General features: G+C 33.2%; 1 protein-coding gene across 2 annotated transcripts in view; it reads left to right on the top strand.

Annotated features, from left to right (window-relative positions):
- The first annotated feature begins 952 nt into the window (after window positions 1-952).
- LOC126975607 (irregular chiasm C-roughest protein-like) overlaps window positions 953-15,058 on the top strand; it is a 151,969-nt gene continuing 137,863 nt past the window's right edge. For both annotated transcript variants that reach the window (XM_050823577.1, XM_050823586.1), the window contains exon 1: window positions 953-1,099. The gene's annotated coding sequence lies outside the window, so the exon portion shown is untranslated. The remainder of the gene's footprint in view (window positions 1,100-15,058) is intronic.

The raw sequence follows: 15,058 nt of genomic DNA, 5'->3' as shown, positions 1-15,058 counted from the left end.
CGCGCGAAAGATCGAGTAGACTCGGTTAGATTCGGTACTTTTCGTTGCTGAGCGAAGTTAGCAATTGTTTCATTCATTGTCTTATTGTGTTGATTGTAGTGCAGACACGTGTGTGATCGTTTTAGGTTATTAATTTATTTGTGCTCTTCTTATTTAAAGTATATAAGTAATTCTAAAATATATATAGCAACGAGCAATGGCATCGGTGAAGAGAAAATCGCCTTTATGGGAATACTTTGATACAAACAGTGAAAATAATGCGTATAATATATTATAATAAGTACTAATTAATTTTTTTTTTCTATTATATTCATTTACTATGGTGTGATTAAAAATTTACAACTAAAACTAATTATATTTCTTAAGTGAAACTAAAACTAACAAAATAAAGCAAATAATAACTTAAAAATATATTTTTTATACAGATTTTTTTTTAATTCGGCCTGGTGCCTATCCGGCTGAATAGTAGATAGCTATCCGGTATTCGGCCGGATAGTAGTAAGGCCGCCGGATAGGCCGGATACCGGATAGTTACCGGATATCCGTTTCATCTCTAATTAAAATGGTTCTGACTTAGATACTCTTTGCCAATTCGTTAAAAAAAATTAATACGTTATAGATTTGAAAATATTATAAAATATTATATTTTAGTAATTAGTGTTAAATACATGTAATTATAATAATACTTAAATTTACATTATATTAATAAGGCATTAAGCGATTAAATAAATGTATAGATATATACTAAAACAAATGTATAATATTATTATAAATTATGTATAAATTCAATAAGAATATTGATGGAATATTTAATACACTAAGTACCTACAACTCTACAGCGAAACTTTTGATTCAAGCGATCAATTGAAAGCTTCTACAAATTAAATAATCTTTGACGCTCAGTCTGGCCGGGCTAAAGCAGCCTACAACACCCTTAGTCTTTGGCCGTCTGCCGGCGTGGTTGGACGTATGTTGAATGCTGGTGCTTCAAGCTCGTACGATCGGACAATATTGACGATACTTTGAATTATTTAGTGATTGCGTGGATTTAAGTGTTGTTGATGTGATGAAATGGATTTTTTATACTTGTGAAATTCAGGTGAGTTTTTTTTAAGTTATCCGCAGATATGAGGTTCACCGATGGTAGGTGATGGGGTTTCATTTATGTGTTTTGCTGATCAAATTAAATTCAGCCTTCTCCATACAATTTATAAAATAATAATATCATTTTAAATCACTTAGGAAAATTTATTAAAAATGAAAATAATTGAAATCCTAGATTGGCCAATGCGAAGTCTAATAAATATTAATAGGGAGATTGGTTGATTGATGTAATTAAAAAATGACAAACGAGCTGCTCACCTCATAGGTGATAAGTGACCACCGATGCTCTTTAATTGTAACAACGGTAGATCGTTAACTGGCTATTCAGAAAGTGGTATTTTTTTTTTTCCCCACGAATATCAAGCACTGCGAAAGTATATCCTAGTTTTCTATTTACGTAGATTATATGGTCATAGATAAAGCTAGAGAAATGGTCCTGTGAATATTTTCTAAACTAGGAAAGCCTTGTTAGTAAAATTTTCTATAATAAATTGTAACATCAGATATCGTTCGTGTTGCATTCGTTTTTCTTGTGCCATAGACAACTCTGTATAAATTCGGGATAAAATTTAGTCTATGTTGTTAGGATAACTGATATTTCATCAGTCAGTATAGCCGTAGCAACAAACAGAGTTACTTTTACATTTATAATGTTATTAAAATCAAATATATTTTCAATGTTTATTTTTTTTTTACTACGGAAACTAACCAATTACACTCCTTACGTGCTCACGAATGTAAATTAGAAATTTAAATAGGAGTTAATTCAATTATAACTTATCATTGCACACTAATAACTATAACATAGTGAAAACCAAAAAAAATACTAAGATTACTTAAAGTATTGCAATTTTCGTGGAGATATTTAGTTTTTTCGATAAAATACAACCTATTTTAGTACTCTGTCGTATCTACTATTAGGTGCAAGATTTAAAATGGCAGTTTATGAGTTAAAATGAAAATACGAAAATCAAACTTTTTCAAATCAGCTTGGATAATATTAATTATTTTCTTGAACTTTTATCTGATTGTCACTGCTTAGTAACGTTTATATTTATAATAATAATAATAATATTGATACAATTTTACACAGATTTTCAGAACTTTCACAGAACTAGGCCTAGCCTGTACTATGGGTACAAGACAACGATATATTTAATACAATATACATATTTAAACAAACATAAATACATGACTCGGATACAAACATCCATATTCATTATAGAAATGATTGCACCTACCGGGATTCGAACCCGGGACCTCTAGCTTAGTAGTAATTAATTGTAATAATAATAATAATTCTTTGTAAGCATTTTTACATTTACGGTGTTAGTTGTGTCTATGTATGTATATATCTATTCACCGACATATTAATAATTATTATTCAGATAAGATTATTTATAATATAAACAGACATTTTCTTTTAATTTCCCTAAAATATTGAAAACTATTTTTCGCGTTTTAGGGATGACAGATAAGATAATAATAATAACCAATGGTAGGCTCCTTTGCACCGAATGCCGGCTAGATTGTGGGTATCACAACAGCGCCTAATGTTAACACATTACTGCTTCACGGCATGAAGGGCGCCGTAGCTATTGAAATTACTGGGCAAATGAGACTTGAAATCTTATGTCTTAAGGTGACGAGCGCAATTGGAGTGCAGTTCAGAATTTTTGGGTTTTTCAATCATCCTGAGTGGCACTTCATTGTAATGGGCAGGGCGTATCAATTACCATTAGCTGAACGTCCAGCTCGTCTCGTCCCTTATTTTCATAAAAAAATCGGAGTATTTTTGCTGCATCAGTTTGAGGAAATATATTGTTAATCATATAATTTTCTGCTTTAACATTCTTAAGTGTTGGTAAGTAAGTACCTATTGAACTTAGTTGAATAAATGAATTTGATTTAAATTGGTTTGAAATTACATTGGTAAGAAATCATTAAGAAGTTTTTTATGGAAAACGAGGACAAACGAGCGTACGGGTCGGGACGGTTAAGTGATCACTGCCGCCTACATTCTCCTGCAACACCAGAGGAATAACAGGAGCGTTGCCGGCCTTAAAGGAAAGTGTACGCGCTTATTTTGAAGGTACCCACTCGGAAACACCGCACAAGGAAGCTCATTTCACAGTTTTGTAGTTCGTGGAAGAAAGCTCCTTGAAAACCGCACACATCCAGATGGTGGGGATGATATCCTAGTTTAAGGCGTGCCGTGCGAATGTGTAATTTGGCGGTAGGAATCAGGTGAAACAGCTCTTCGGAACACTCCCAGTGATAAATGCGGTAAAAATTGATCCAGCCGTTCACAGAGCACAGGGAAGCTTAGACGTGAATTAAATTGTTTTATATTTATATTATTATACTATCATAATAAAATAATATGTTGTCACTGTTTAGAAGTGCTAGAAATATCACTTAATCTTAAATATTAAAATGTGTTTGGAGAATTATGTTAAAACTAATTTCTTAAACACGATCATGAAAATCTAACATGTTCAAGCAAGACAAATGCCTTTTCTAAAATATACGTTTAGCATGAAATAAACTTTAGGTAATGATAGTTATTTGATTAGGTGTAAGAAAAGCGTTTTGTGAATTATTTATGTGATATATTTCTTTTACCAGTGGGAGCCTCCTTTGCACAGGATGCCGGCTAGATTACGGGTACCACCACGGCACTTTTTCTGTCGTAAAGCAGTAATGCGGAAGCATTATTGTGTTTCAGTGTGAAGGGCGCCGTAGCTAGTGAAATTATTGGACAAATTTGACTTAACATCTTATGACGACGATCCTCAAGATGAAGAGCGCAACTGTTGTGCCGCAAAGAATTTTTGGGTTTGGCAAGAATCCTGAGCGGCACTGCATTGTTATGGGCATGGCGTATCAATTATCATTAGCTGAACCTCATACTCGTCTCATTCATTAAAAAAATATTTTGAATTTCCAAGTGTTAATAGTCCCCTCTAAAAAAAAATATGTGGATTTAAATATAATGAAATTTCACTTGTGATAAATACACTGATGACTGAGCTTTTAACCCAAAAATTAAAAGACTTTTTGATCACATTGGGATTACGAAAATGTTTCTTAAGAATGCAGCCACAATGAGAGATAACTATAATATGACTAGCTGATCCAGCAAACGTTGTATTACCGATATTAAAATCGCGATACAAAAGTAACTGTTGATTGTAGATGGGTGAAAATTTGAAGTTGTATGTAGTTTTTAATGATGACTCATAATCAAACAAATTAAAAAAAAATGTCAAAAAAATTTCGTGGGGACCACCCTTAGGGGAATGAAAAATAGATGTTGTCCAATTCTCAGACCTACCCAATATGCACTCAAAATTTCATGACAATCGATCAAGCCGTTTCGGAGGAGTTCAATGTTTAAGACCATGACACGAGAATTTTATATATTAGAAGATTGTTTTGCATACACGGTGTCCCGAAATTGAACGTCAATACGAAACGGGACGCGATAGGAGAAATGGTAAACATCATCAGATTGTTTAAGCATTTTTTTGTGATTGTGGTTATTTTTGTCTATTTGAAACATGTTGCTGTAACCCTAAATAGCATATCGTTGATTTCATTAAAAAATAATAACACAAAATGCCCGAAATTTTCTTAGAAATAACACTTTTTGCTGAAAAATTCAACACTTTAAAAATATCTCGTCTTTGACAAAGATCGCTGAAAAAAAAATGTAATGGAGTACCTTGGCAAGTGCCATCAAAAGTTGGCCACTTTAATCAGGATTCCAAATTATTAAAAAACTTGTTGAGTTAATACTATAACGATATGAGTAAAAATAAAAATAAAACTTGAAGTATTTAAATAAAACACTTTAAAAGGATTAAAACGCGGTTATTGTAATTGTGTTTTTATATTAGATTTTTGCGTAAAAGTTATATTTTTATTTTGATTTTAGATAACCCGACCGATAACGTTTCAAGACCTTTCCAGATATCGTTTTCAGGAGGACTGCAGATGAAATGAGTCAATTATTGCCTCGGAGGTATTTGCTGTAGACAGATGATTTTTGGCAATATTTACTGAAAAAAATCTTCTTTTTGAACTTGAAGTAATTCGATTTTATACGAATTCAGTTTACTTAGCTAAACTGTTTTTGATTTGTACAAACTCTTTTTGCAAATTTGCAAATTTGCCATAGAATTATAGAGCCTTTGGTGGCTCTATAATTCTATGGCAAATTTATAATGTTTCGGCTTGATGTTGTATTTTGGGCCATCCTGTATATGTAACATCAATAATATGATTACACTGGTAAATACGGATGAAGTCGCGGGTAACAGCTAGTGTTGAAAATTCTTTATACAGTGACAATATTACAAAATATCACTGTCAGGGGTTGAAAAATCTACGATAGTCCTGTTGAAACATTACATGTTAAGTCTCAGTATCCCGGCTAAGTTAATTCCACTAGCTACAGCGCCCTTTAAACTGAAACCCAATTAGTACTCGACTGTAGAAAACGGTGGCAAAGGATATTTTATACTCTTTTCTACTCTTAAAATGTTACATTGAGGACTCTTTGGTGTGAATGTGAATATGTGTAGTTTGTATAAAGGTGCGTATATTTGTACCTCTAAGCCGCATATGAGGTCCTGGTACATGTTGCTACGATGACACATGATTTCAACCTATATGAAAGACATTACTATCACATGCACGTCGTGCACATGACGTCAGTTTATATTAAGGTATCCTCGCGTCATACAAAGACAATCTCTTCTTCAACTATGATCGCCTGGTACCGAAACACTGTATAATGCTTCCTATCTCATTTTTTCTCCCACGTTATTATAAATCTTATGATTTTATGTGTCTGTCTCATTCTCTCGTCGGCTGTATATTATACTATTTGTGTCTCTATTGTCTCGCTTTTTCGTTTCATAGAGTTTCAAATCACAACGATTCTAAAGAAGTTTCACTTCAATAAAAAAGAAGCTTTTACGCAAAAACCTAATGTAAAATACAGTTATATAATTAAAAAGTATTTTATTTAAAGTTTAACTCGCGTTAATAAAAGCAAGTACTAAACCAAATAATGCTTATTTGTTTTTGGTTGAACAAAGCGTTGTGGCTAAATGAGTGAATATAATATCATGAATTTATGAGCGTACGGCCCAGTAAATTGTATGACCCAGACTAAGTAAATATCATTTATTCAAACATAAGACTCTGTAACAGAAAACAAATTAAAACTTTTTAAATACAAAATTAATTTTATAAATGATATAGTTATAAAGAATGACGACTAGCTAGAACTAGAGACTCTCCCATATTAAGGGAGAAGAAGCGCCAGGGTATAGGACTCAATATTGACACCCTCCTTCCGCTTCCACACGGGTGAGAAGACAACTCCACGATAAGTCGTCCACTTAGACGTAATATAGTAGTTAATACTATACTGTTATAATGTTGTCCGGACCTCCTTTTAATATTCGATGCAAAATTTAAAAATAAACTAGCCTATTCAGTAGTTTAAACGTTTTACGTGAAACACACAGCAGGACTTGATTCAAAAAAACTAAATATGCAATTCTTGTGACTATTTCATAGCATAATATTTAACAGATGATTTTTAGTAGTAATTGCTTATGGAATAATAGCTATGGGGTTGATACATGGACACTAATGAAGGCCGACAGAGATCGGATTGATGGTTTGGAGATCTGGTGCTGGAGGAAGCATTCCGCATCAACCAATCCATCTTTCACACTCTAGGTGTAAAAACCAGACTCTCATCCATCTGGATCCGTAGAATCTTATAGCTACAACCTAGAACAACTGATGTTTACTGGGAAGGTTAGATAGCCCTATAAGATGGTATGACCAAATCCGCATATCTCTGGATAGCGGATATCGTGACGCATTGCACGTAACCAAAGACAGACACAGATGGCGATCTATTGTCTAAAAGTTGAATCCTCAGAGAAATCACGACCCTCAGCAATGAGGAATACGACGCAAGGTGGAGGAGGAGTAATTCCCTAAGTCCGCTCAGTGTCATAATATCATTTAGACAAGGTCGTAAATTTACCTCGTATAGGGGGTTTTTCTGGGTATTTTTTTTTGAGCGCCTGAAAGCTGTACTATTAGATGCTCCATCATTATCCATTCTTTCTGGGACATCCTGAATATATAAGATGATTCAGTAGGAACCTATTATTAAAATAAGAATGATAATCTTATTAAGACGAACAAACGATATATTAAATGAGTAAGCGATAAAAATTCGAGGGAATGACCTTAAATGGATCCAGTACTAAATGTAATTAAATTATGAGGCTAATTGATTCCTGTTTACGTGTAACGGCTCGAGAACCAGTTACAATCAATTATGAATATATTAATGAGTATTAAACATATTGGTTCGGGTGAGAATTTGTGAATTCATCGTGAATTTTACGAGTTTTTATTTAACTGAACGAATTCAAAGCGCTTTACCTCTTACTCATTCTCGCTTTAAGCGTGTATTTTTATGAGCTTTTCTGTTTTCAGGGTTTCTTTTTTTTTGTTTTGTCATAAAATTGCTATAAGTTTTCTTAAGTGTAAATTCCGCTAAGATAATTGTGGTTTTTTATTGGATAATTATGGGTTTCCGCAAAATAATGCTTAATTAAATATTTTTTTTAGTATATTTCATTAAAAGGACAGAGAGTTTGATATAACTGCACTGCGCACTTCATTGCTACCAAACTTCAGCCCGTGTATGATTATAGTAAGTAATAATTATTATAGTCTAAGTAAGGGCAAAACTTGCATTGTAAAAAAAAGCGGCCAAGTGCGTGTGGGTAAATTATTTAAATGGAAAAGGCGAAAAATCAAAATCATACAGTGCAAATAAGCTCTTATCATTTATACGTATTAAAAAAAAACTTTCTAGATCTCGTTCAAACCAATTTTTGGCGGAAGTTTGCATGGTTAATGTACATTCTATATTTTTTTTACTTTTATCATTCTTTTATTTTAGAAGTTACAGGGGGGGGGGGACACTTTTTACCACTTTGGTAGTGTCTCGCGCAAATGATTCAGTTTAGAAAAAAAAAATGATATTACAAACCTTAATATAATTTTCACACGTATGAGTTTGATTAAAAATAAATTTGTTTTTAAAAGTTGTTTAAAGAGTCGAAACGATACAATGAAATGTTTTAAAATAAAGCAGTGATAGTACAAAAATATCACATGTACGTCCACAGTTATGAAACTGCAAACCGTACTGACGCAACAGGACTTGATATTCCAGTGACGTCACAAGATAATTTGGCAGTGTAGTACTTTGAACCGAGAAAAATCATTTATTCAATTGTTACCGTCCGCGTATTTGTAAGTAATAAATGACACACTCTTTGCCCGGTTGTCAGCCACGTACATACGAAAGCACTTTGAATGAAGGTTTAGTATAAAGTAATTAACGAGTTCCACAGTAAATATACATATAATATAGACCGGATGTGAACTGGATGTTGGATGAGCGACTCTTACTCGAACATCAATCACTTTTGGTTTGTTCTTTGATAATACATATTGGTTCGGCGGATATGTGTGGCGTCTGAGAAATTATATTAAGTCGCTATGTTATTATATTTATTTTTTTTAATTTATGTGTCTAGATGAAAAAAAAATTTGTTTAGAACTAACCTCCATTTTGTGTAATTCACGCACACTAACAACTATGTGTCATACAAATCGCGAGTTACGATTACGTCCGATCCGAATCCGATCCGAACCCGTGAAAATCACCATCATCATGATCTCAGCCGGAAGACGTCCACTGCTGGATAAAGGCCTCCCCAATATATCGCCATGACCATCGGTCCTGCGCTGCCCTCATCCATCCTACTCCGTCGATCTTGACCAGATTGTGGGGGGCCTACCAACACTACGCTTTCCGGTACGCGGTCGCCACTCGAGGACCTTACTGCCCCAACGGCCGTCTGTCCGCCGAGCTATGTGCTCTGCCCACTGCCACTTCAGTTTCGCAATCATTTGGGCATTTCTGATTCGATCTCGCAGGGAAACTCCAAGCATAGCCCTCTCCATTGCCCGCTGAGCAACAGTGAGCTTGCTCATAAGGCCCATAGTTAGCGAACCCGTGAAAATTCGGCCGATGTAGTCCTACTACATTTCTCGACCATGTTTTCACGAATACGGATCGGACGCGAAGCGCTCTAAGACATAGCTTGTCACGCGCTCTAAACTAATATTCCCGGTCTGTTTTTATTGGTTCTCTAATAGAAAGAGACTAGACGTATGACGTAACTAACATTTTAAGAATAATAGTAAATTTTGATGCAAGTGCGGATATATATTTCTTCACAAACCGAAGGTGCGGGTCAAACATAAGGGCTAGTGGAATCACAATTCCGCACGTACATTGTAAGAGGTTTTATATGCATTTGGAATTTTTCAAATTTGAGTCATAGCAAATGGAAACATTTATTTATTTAAGATCTACCAACAATAACTCAACTTAACATTAACAATTGATTTGCATTTACATACTTATTCTATGTTGGTTATTCTAATTAGGTACATTCAACATTTTAATTATGAAAATTTTAGTAACTTAGTAATAAATCTTAATTCTAGAAACTATACAATATAAATAATTATAATGTGGTAAGTGTGAAATTACAAAAAATAAAAGTAAGAATTAATAAGTCATTAACAATCTAACAAACAGACTAACTAACAAACATGTTATTTTGTACGAGTAAGTTATTTTTTTAGAATATATGGCAACCGTCCAATGACCATAATTCAATTAAATTCGAAATACTACCTATTGCATTATTTAATTAAGATTAAAGAATAAATTTATCATTTATTTAATACATGATAACAATAGTATGCACACTGTATAATAGTTATTTCCATAGCCGCAGAACATATTAATTATGTCAACTTTTGTTAAATTACATATTTATATGTTTATAATATTTTTATAATATACTTATATAATAACGAGATCACGTTAAGGGAATTTATTCGTAATAGGTTATACTAACACTTCACGAAAAAACCTTTAATGAGAAGAAGCAACAAGAAAGTCATTACCACCCTTTCAAATAAACATTTACAGCTTTATTATTTTAAAACTATTTTAATCAATGTAAAGTGATGCAATATACTCTAACTTCTTGAGTAAGTCAAAAAAAATGTAAATTAATTTAAAAATAAATTACCCGAGCAATTAGATAGATTAGATACCGCAGGCGTAGTCGCAAAGTGCGGCACCTAATACTATGCACAAGAGGGCGTACTCGAGCCAGTCGTGTGACGTTGAGGTGCCACATGTTCTGTTAAACTTTGCTAATAATTGAAACTAATATGCCGGGTTGCGTAGTAAAACTTTGTAAAAATAATACTACAAGAAATAAGAAAGATACTGGGATTACATTACATAACATTAAGTATTTTGTTATTTATTTATTAATTTCAATTTAAAATAGCATGAAGCGTATATAAGTTACAAAGTTTTAAAGATGCCATTGAGTGTCAAATTGCCACGAACACATGCATCTAATAGTTGCCGTAACAAATGTGCTATTGTTCTTAGGTAGTGCGGTATCTAGTTGGAACGCAGCCGAGACCAATCAATTCTAACATACATCATCTAAGCATTGGCATAAATATAATTGAACCCTATTAGTTTTGATTGGATTACCTACTCCAACACTTAACATAACTCGAAACTCAAATAAGATTCAATTCCAAAGAATATTTCCATTGGAAAGTCAAATCTCCGCTAGTTGGCGAAGTTTTCAAGAGTCACGCTATTAGACGGATAGTTCAGAAAGTTTTCCGAATCTTCTCTTTGCGTCTGACTTCTATTTGCTTTGGCCGTGACTTTGTCCAGAAAAACTTAAGCAATTGAAACTTTTACCGTGTACTCGGTTTTAATTAGGCTTCCACAAAATTTTCATTTATTTAACTTAATACCTACTGTTTCTGACTCGTGGCTTTATATATACATCTCAAAAAACTTAATTCGTTTCTCTCCACTGTACTTATATAATAGTAAAGTATTTTGAAGTGAAAACTTTATTAGCGTTCAACACTTTTCTTGGGTTGTTAAACTCGCGTCAGACACGTGAGCTGATCGAAAATTCGTAAGACAGTCGTTAAGTTATGGATGAAAGTTGATTTGTCTGAGAGATAAACTTTTCAATGTAAAATAATTGTAGTAGTTCTAAAGTGTTAAATATTTTATGTAATACAAGCTGACCCGGCTAAATAAACTTAAAACAATCAAAAACAATCCTTTTCTATTAAAAATAAATAAATAAATGCTTGGTATGAATGAAATTTTATTATTATTTTCCATTAATTACACATGATGTTCCTTACTTACAAAACAGAGTTTTCCTAAAATACCGGCTATTTATAAGGTTTCAATTTGATATTGACAGAGACACACAGTTATGATACAGTCTGTTAATCAACTTAAAGATCATGATTATTATCAATTTTCTGATAAACTATTTTTTTTGTTTTGTGGTGAACCTATCCGAGGTTCAAAATTTTAATTTTTTTACTAAAGGCTGATTTACACGTATTTTTGTTGCCAAGTCTTAACTAAATTATAACTAAATTTCAAGTGACTTAATTTTAAGTAACCGTTTACACGTAAAAATACTAAATAACTACTTAGTTAAACTCATTTATTCGCTCAAGATGGACGATGGACAGCTAATACTTTTTATTTTTGTTTCAACTTCTTTAACACCAAAATTAGCAATCGCCATGGCTGACGCTATAGCGGCAAGACGATGTTGTTTTGCTTGCTTGTTTCTGTAATTTAAGCTAAATATTCCATAAACAATCGTCCTTTATGTATTCTTCAATGAACTTTATTGTCGTGTCTTCCGTCCACTTCGACATTTCCGAAAGATTTTTATTTATAAATTAAGTAGGAACTACGTTGCAATCACTCCGCCAGCTTATGCTTTTCACTTAAATTTAACTAAATTTTGCCTGTCCAAACGTGTCAAGTGATTAGCCACACCCACCAACTTAACCGAAAAATAGACAAAATTCTTTTCTACCTTGTTTACTTGCAACTAAATTTTAACTTGTAACTTCTTACTAAATTCACTATTTACACGGGTTAAGTCACTTAAAATTAAGTTAAAATTTAGTAAATTTTTAGTCAACTTAATACGTGAGCCTTAAACTTAAGATTTATCAATATCCACAAAATATAGTTTGTTGTCAAATGTGAAATAAAATTGTTTGCGTTCAGATATTTAATTTGTGATAAAACTTAAGAAATAATCTACATAAAAATATAGTTAATAACTGTAGTTAATCTACGTACTATAGTTAGCTAAAATTAAGTTTCTTTTTTACATCCTGAGAAAGAAAGAAAGATAAAAATAAAATAATTAGTTATTAATTTTAAACTATTCTTTCAATTTGATTTCTGAACATTAAAGGAAAAACAAAATTGTTGTTTTTATTTAATTCCGAGCATTTTTTCATATTAATTCACTGGGCTTCCACAAATAATTCAAGACCAAAATTAGCCAAATCGGACCAGCCGTTCTCGAGTTTGAGCGAGACTAACGAACAGCAATTTATTTTTATAAATATAGAAAAATTTGGTTATACGTGGCATACAGAACCTTCAAAAACATACGTTTTTTATGAAAATAATAAGAGACTAGCAGGACGTTCAGCTGATGGTATTTGATACGCCCTGCCCATTACAATACTTGCTTAGGATTCTTGAAAAACCCAAAAATTCTGAGCGGCACTACAATAATTGCGCTCGTCCCTTGAGACATATATGATGTTAAGTCTCATTTGCCCAGTAATTTCACTAGCTACGGCGCCCTTCAGACCGAAACACAATAATGCTTACACATTACTGCTTCACGGCAGAAATAGGCGCCATTATGGTACCTATAATCTAGCCGGCATCCTGTGTAAAGGAGCCTCTGATAAAGGATACTGGAGGAACGCTTTGCATCCAGATGATAAGTATTATAGTTAATGACCTAATTAATGGCATATGTGCGAAAGAAGAATTCGGCTGCATGAATAAATTCAGATTAGTCATTGTAAGACTCCCCGCGATAAATGCGGTATAAGACAAAATGTATAGACATTTTCACACAATACCTAGTGAATGAACCATTTAAAGACGAGAAAGGAGAATCAAATGTACGATGCGTTGTTAGTGAAATAAACACGTGTATATTACTCGAACGGAGGACTCGTCAAAATGTATGTAGGTACCTATTATAGGCTGGGCTTCTGACAATAATATTCGCTCTGTTTACATAACCTTAAGGGCCACAATCCAATACGCCCTTGAGCGAACAAAATAAACAACGGTAGCAACACCTGTTGGTCAATTATCCCAAGCGAGGAATCTATACAAAAACCCGTTCTAACTTTTAACGTGACCGCTCTAACTATGTAAACTCGAATGCAACTCGATTGACAAGTTATGTGCTCTTTTCAAATTTTTTTTATTAACTTATATTCATAACCAAATATAAAATATTATCGATTTTTATATACCTATACAGTATAATGGTAAGAAACGTGTACTTGTTACTGTGTTTTTAAGTTAGGTGTTTACGTAAAAGTTAAATTTTTTCACACAAATAATTTTAATTTTCATAAATGTTACATACACAGTCGGAGACCAGCCCCCCTAAAAACGAGATCTGGTAAGTCGGGCTAGTTAAAATGTAACATTTAGGCAAACAACCCGATAAACGTCAGGTCAACTAAAATAAAAATTTTACGCAAAAATCTAATAGTAAAATTGCTATCATGATTGCCAAAATCTCTTCTCTTAGTATGTTAATTTAGCACATACAATTATTGCTTTTGAATTAAATTTAAAACTTATTTAATAAAAAATATATAATATGTATTTGCATGCCAGGCCAAATAAATCAATTTAATAAGAACTGATGTTATGATTTATTACTATTAAAAGACTATTATTACATAAACAATAATTGATTTTATATAAAAAAAATATAGCAAACTTTTTGGAATAAATTACACATTAAACTTTTACAATACGATACGCTAGTAGGTATAATATTAGCTTGATTTCAACAATTATTCATGTAAATAAGTTGTCATGTCGCAAAATGTGTTATACTTACAACAGTCATACACAGAACGAAATGGCTCTTTTTCTTAATACAGCATAGTGATCGTCAACTGTGATAACTGTCACTTTCATAGTATGCAGCATTGAGTTCTTTCGATGTTATCGGAACGGAACGGAAATCACAGTATGCTACGACTTAGATTATACCACCACTATTAGGGGTAGATGGTGTAAAATCAAAGTTATGATCAAAAAAATGATACAATAAAAGAAACATTAAATGTGCTAGTGAGTTTAGTTCGAGATCCAAAAGTATCATTTGTAACGTAATATCACAGACAAGTTTTTGTCGAGTCGAGATCATTGGGCTCTCGTTATTTTTATTGTAAGAAAGTTCTCAAGTGACAACCGTAGATCCGTTTCTCGGGTCTCAAGTGATTGGGTGAATGCATGACAGGACGATTGTGTGTATTTATAACTTTGTTGGTTTTTCGAGAGAACTTCAAGGAATTATTCTAACCTTCAAAAATTTTCAATTCAAATTATTCTAAACACTTTGCAACACCATAGAAACTGTTGGAGAACGTAAGTCACTGACATAACCGCAAAACTATAGTGGCAGTGGGCAGGGCACATAGTTCGACGGACAAATGGCCGGTGGGGCATTTCCCTGGCCATGGACTAATCAACCTTTCGGTTATCAAGATCTACATCCCATTTGCGCCAAGCCACTACGACTCCGCCACCAATGGAGGGGCACTGATAACCAGTGAGCTCCCCTCCCCCATAGCCCCCGTGTCGGTAAAGCTACCTCCACCACGTTTGACAGGT

The sequence above is a fragment of the Leptidea sinapis genome, chromosome 2 (assembly GCF_905404315.1).
Source record: "Leptidea sinapis chromosome 2, ilLepSina1.1, whole genome shotgun sequence".
Classification (NCBI taxonomy): domain Eukaryota; kingdom Metazoa; phylum Arthropoda; class Insecta; order Lepidoptera; family Pieridae; genus Leptidea; species Leptidea sinapis.
This window is presented reverse-complemented; position numbering and strand designations above follow the sequence as displayed.